We start from the raw sequence: 6000 nt of genomic DNA on the forward strand, positions 1-6000 counted from the left end.
TGGAAAATGTTTTAGTTATTTTACAGACCAGTGAAGTTCTGGAAGTCAGGTCTCTCTTTGTCTCAATCACAACAGACTAAACTTTCAAGCTTGTGTACATTCTTGCAGGACAATTTATAGCAGGGCAATGTCAGTCAATACCACAATTAAAGAAACAACAGGGCTATTAAAGAAACAACACTAGCTATGACTGTAAATTACTCTTTACCTCACTGTTCAGATTATTAACTCAATTAATCCTTTTGTCCAGAAATCACCACCTTTATAGATAGTTCTCCAACACAGAAGGTTAAAGTGGAGCCATTTGGCCAAGACACCTTTTGTCTTCCCAGTCTCAATATAAATACTGCAAGTGGTTCAAATTTGACTTCATACATTTAAAGTAGGAAATTATGTACTTCTACATTTGCAAAAAAAAAAAAAGGCTTACATTGAGGCTTTTTTGTTCTCACTGCACAGTGCAATAATCAAAGGCTAATGAGCAAAATTTCTCTGTGAGTAGGTGAGAAATCCTTTGAGTTTTTCCCCCCACTCTTTTCTAAGACTGAATATGACAGTCAGAGAACTTTTTTTAAATAAAAAGCATTATAGTGTTGCAGTGTATTCCAGCATTAATATAACACCAGCCAGAATGAAGGAACCACTTACTAATCTTATGTGATTCTACCCAATTCTCCCACACACTTGAGTCATGGTCAAGCTGTTGAGCCTCCATATATTGTGATTAATGTAAGCAGCAAGTAAAATTGCTCTTCTCTGACAGGATATTTTGACTCCAACTTTCTATTTTCCACTTAGTCCAGACCCAAAAGCAATGAGAAATGGTGTGATCAGAATCATCTGAGTAGTTCTGATACTTCTGTATAAAAAAGTGCTCTAATATTATTTGGCAGGGGCTGCTGCCTCCTAATCATCAGGCTCACATCTTCACAACACAGACAGCAACAATAGGCACTGTCATTTCCCCTAGAATTGGAGCACAAAAGCCTTCAATATGTTTGATTTTTCTGTCTCAGAACGCTTGATTTTCCAGGTTGTCCCTAAACACAAAACCCAGAAGTTTTATTGTTCATTTTATAATGAAACATTTCAGCATTGTAGCTTATTGTTTGAATAGTAATTAGGTATTTTTGATCTTCTTTTGAATGCTACTTCTTTTTTTTTTAATTTAAACACTTGTTGTTGAGCAAACTGAGGTATATTCCTGGCTGCCACACTACAAACAATTCAATTTGGGAGATGCTGCACCTGTCACTGTTTTGTGTCTCCTCATGAGAACAGAGAATTGCATTGGTGCAAATGTCCCTGTTGATCTGCCTCCACCACCTATGTCTGCTTTACAGTTTATGCTGGCATCCATCAGTTCTCACTGTGTTTCACCACAGATGATGCAGAAACACCAGGCACTGCAAACTCTGGCCACAGTCTGAGCAATGCAGACTTCAGGCATTTATTTCTCAAACATCCCACTCCAACATCTGGGAAAAAATAGTCACTACAATGCAAGTTCTTGAATTATACTGCTCTGTGAGGAAATAAAGGACTTTTTTGTGCATCTGTATGCATGAAGATCACATATTCCACCAAGAGCAACAGAGCATGAGAGAAGTTCATTGTGCTTTAGTGAAAAGGTCATTAGACATTTGAAACAGTAATTACCTGTATCTATTCACTATCCCCTATGACATCCCTAATAAGAGAGTTCTCTTTTATCATGCCTTTTAGACAGTACATTTCACAGACACTGTAACAAGGAATACAGGTTTCTAAAATTGCTTTTATATTTTGAAATAAATTATTACGTAATACTTTTGGGGGTGCCATCTTTCTTTTGTGAACTTGGAATGAGAAAGTGAAATGCCTAGCAGCAAAAACATTGACAAATATTGTTAGTCCTCTCTAAAAAGAACTATTAATTAAGCCACAGCACTCTGGTGCATTAAAATACCTACTGCTAAATTCTGTATTTGAGATAGGAGGAGGCAGCAAGGGGCCACCAGAGTTATCCAAGGTAGAGATATTGCAGCATGCCCAGACTATGATCAGTTGTTTCATAAAAACAAGATCAGACCATGACCAGCAGCAGCTCCAGCTTAGCTGCACTTACTTTTTTTTTTTCTTGTCCCCAAGAAGACACTTAATATAAAATTTAATCATCCAAAATTGTCAGACCCAGGGCTCCCTTATAAAAGGTCCCCTCACTGAAAGGGATACAGAATGTGTTGTTTTTTTAAAATTAAACTCTTTGTACTTCACATTTCAAATGCTTTTTGATTTTTCTTTTTTTTTGTACCTTTAATATAAGCTAAAAATAATTTTAATGGTGATTGCCATGGCAATAAGTAAGCTAAGCTCTCAATATTTGAACTCCCAACTAATGCTGGAGTGTTCGGTGTCGTGCTTTGACTGTGATTTATCACACCCAGTTTAACAGAAGAAACCCCACACAACACTGAGGTTCATCATGGCTCCACAGGGAGGAATTTGGATCCAGTTGGGAAAGGAACAAGGACACATGAAGTGTAAGCAATTTCTTGAAAGTAGAAGCCCTGTGCTTTACTGTGTGGGAATGCAGCTGCAATAGCGGCTGCTTTCAGCCAGGGGACTGAGGACTGGCCATGGAGGAGCTGTTCTGCATTTTCCATGGGCATCTCTTCCCAATCCTCCTGCTTTGCCACTTTCTCCTGCATAAAGCCTGTTTTACCTGAGTTTTTTCAGAGGCAATAAACCCAGTCCTAAGTGAAGAGGTCCAAGTCTCTGGAAATGCACTGAAAGTGCCTCCATGACTTTGGTGAGTTATTGAGAAAAAGAACTTGCATTGATATCAAAATAAAACTGTAATTGATAAGGCATTAGGAGAAAATTTGATGTTTCTGCCATGTTTTTATTAAAGAAGCATGATATTTCTCTTCAAATCCCTCAGATTTGGTATATGCTTGATTATAGAAAACTTTCAGTGTTTTTTCCTGCTTGACTTGCTATATAAAGGGCAAGGAGCCTGATTTTATAATCCCTAAAATATAAAAAGGACTCAAAATACAATATACAGCTTTTTGTTGTTGTTTGCTTCAATAAATCTACATTTTATCTTCTCTGCAGGGCACAAGTTTATCTTCCAAACAGCATCCATTTTGAAGAAGCACTCATCAGCACTGCAGGATAATTTTTTGGAGAAGTGCTACAGGATTTCTGACTCCTATGGAGCAGGAGTATCAGAATAATATAAAGATTAGATCTCAAAACATAAGCAGAGGAGAGTATATCTGCCCTCACCTTCTGTGACAGACGGTGCTTTGGTGTGCAGATGCACTGATAGAAAATGCACAGCCTCACCCCAGCCTGTAAGAGCAGCAGCACCATCCTGCAGGTGTGTATTCATGAGGCCAGGTGCAGGCAGACAAACCTGATTCTGACACCACACGTAGCCAGTCGCCTGTAACTTGCAATTTTTCACTGGTTCTGCATCTCTGCATAACTTTCCTCGAATCAAAACCCTAGTTCATCATACTGCACGTTACCACCAGGAGCCATTACCACAGCCTGAGCCTTTATTAAGGTATCAATATTCTTCCCAGCACTCTTTGCTCCACAATCCCCAATTAAATTACTGCTTTAATTGTCTGCTGTCGCTGACGGATAGGTGAGTTCATGTGCTACTCCACAGCAGCAACTGAAGGCACTTGCCTAACTGCAGAATTACAGTACAGACTTAAGTGTTTTTTCTTGATGCATAAGAAATGGTCATAAATCATTGCTTCAGCACAATCTGCTCCAAATGGTGTGTTTGGGGAATATTTTTCCCCCCTTTTTCCAGGCTGTGATTCACACTAGCACTTGCCACTGGCCTGACTTAAAAGTTACTTTCTGCTTTCCAATTTTAAAGGTCCTTTCTGCTATCCAGTCTCTATTCTGAGAGTGCTAATATTCACTATGAGTATTTCTCTTAAAATTGAGAGATTTTTTTTAAGTAGTTGTCCGTATTTTGTGTGCCTGGGGATCCTTCTTATATTTTAATGGCCATCCAAAAATGAGGAAAGGGATTGACACACTGGAGTTAAGTTAGAAAACCAAATTCTCTAAGTTTTCTAGTAAATAATACATTGTTGTTTTACCTGGACTAAGTCTCACTGTGTTCCATGCAGAGCAAGAGCCACCAAAAATGATCAGGAGCAGAGGCATCCACCCACACATGGCTAAAAGTGACAGTGCCTCCAGCCACACAATATTCTTTTTATTCTGTTTTGATTGTTTTATACGAGATCAGAGATTTAAACTGTGCTGAAGTGCTTTATAGCTCCAGCTAAGTTAAGAACTGACATTTTAATGGCACGTTTGAGGAATTTATATAGACAAGTCACCTGACCCTAATGTGATAGCTTCGGCGTAGCCCGGAGTAATTCAGCCCAGACCCCGCGGGGTCAGACAAAATCGTAACTCTCTTTAGTCTCTGAGCTATTAAAATTCAGCTAGACTGCGAAGTTGACAGCTGTTTACTGTAAGGTTACCTCCTGCCTGCCAAATAATGGGGCTGCTCTTGGCACCTTTCCACCCTCTGAGTGGAGAAAAGGCTTCCTTGTCATCAGAACGGAGCTGAAAACGTCGCCTTCCTCCAGCCGGGAATGTGGGTACCATGGAACAGGCTTAAGGAAGGCTGAACTGCTCCATTCCCTCACCTCACTTCTTCTCACAGTAAATGTTATCACAACATTTGAGGGGAATATAAAGTCCAAGCTAGAATTCTGCCTTGTAATTCTGGCAGACCCACAGAGATTAAGAGTAATGGCACCTGCTCTTAACAAGCGTCCCAGCTTTCTCAAGATACCCACGTTGCTGTGGGAGAGAAAACCAGGCTTGCTCCCATAGCTATAAGCAAAAAGAAATACTTTCTCCTTCATTACATAAAAAAAAGTGCCATAATTTTTTATCATCAGCTGCCAAGAAGATGTGTATTAATGATAAAAAAAAGACAAATGTCTTGTCGAGGTCAAGAAACAGCACAGAAAAGTCAGCAAAATCCTCTCATCAGAGCCCTAATCCCCATTCCTCATATTTTTGTGATTCTGTGTTTTACTGTTTCTAAAACCGCTCTCAAGTCTGTAGAAAACATTTTGCATTATAACAGTATTAGCTAAAAATAGGGTAGGGAATACAACAACTCCCCTTCCTTTTTAGCTTCCCAGCTCCTGTGTGCTCTCTGCACAAGCCCATGAGTTTGCACTCCCTGCCACAAAGCTTGGGTGTCTCACCAAAGAGGGCAGACCCTCCTCATTTTCCTCTCTACTCAAAAACCACATGCTCAAAGGTACAATTCAGAGCCACTCACAACACGTGCAAACAAACAAAATCTTCCACTTTTCAGCCACTTTACCTGTGGAAGGTTACATAAAAGGCAATAAAACTACAAATTCTTCCTCTTGCTGCGTTTTAAAAAGAAAATAGAGAGAAAACTTGTTATTTTCACTGAAAAAAATGCAGTGTAACTACCTACCTGCAACAGCACTGCTGGGCTTCTGATCCTCACAGGGGGAGCTGCCAGTCCACCACCCCAGCTGGCTCAGGTGCAAAACCTGAAGGGTGGAGCCCCCTAAAAACCTCTCCTTTTAACATTTGCCGTAAATTGTCTCGAAATAGCTCATCTTGCACCTGCCTTGTTTGGGTCTTAGGCTCTGTGTAAGCGACCCCAAGTCCCAAACTCAGTGTGGGAGTTGACTGTGGTGAGCAGCAACTGCTGTGTGGGTGTTGCAGGAGCTGGCTGGGAGGCAGCTCACTGATACTTGGAGGTTTTAAGTCACTTGATAACTTCTGAAAATTTTATCCAAGTGCTTTGAACACCACCAAACGTGAGCAAAACCAGGATGCAATGGAGATACTCCTTGTGAACACAAAAGGTGTTTTCACCCTCAGATGAGCTGCAGGACAGATGTTTGTCAGTCATGTGGAGGCACTGAGCCCAGGTCTAACATCCCAGGCTGAGGGTAGCAGCCATCCCATCCCATCCCC

The 6000-nt window shown here is 40.5% G+C and overlaps 1 protein-coding gene across 2 annotated transcripts in view; it reads right to left on the reverse strand.

Annotated features, from left to right (window-relative positions):
• Positions 1–5814, reverse strand: part of NLGN1 (neuroligin 1) — a 427380-nt gene extending 421566 nt beyond the window's left edge. For both annotated transcript variants that reach the window (XM_015638001.3, XM_015637998.3), the window contains exon 1: positions 5489–5814. The gene's annotated coding sequence lies outside the window, so the exon portion shown is untranslated. The remainder of the gene's footprint in view (positions 1–5488) is intronic.
• Positions 5815–6000: the final 186 nt, after the last annotated feature.

This window comes from Parus major, chromosome 9, assembly GCF_001522545.3.
Source record: "Parus major isolate Abel chromosome 9, Parus_major1.1, whole genome shotgun sequence".
Lineage (NCBI taxonomy): Eukaryota > Metazoa > Chordata > Aves > Passeriformes > Paridae > Parus > Parus major.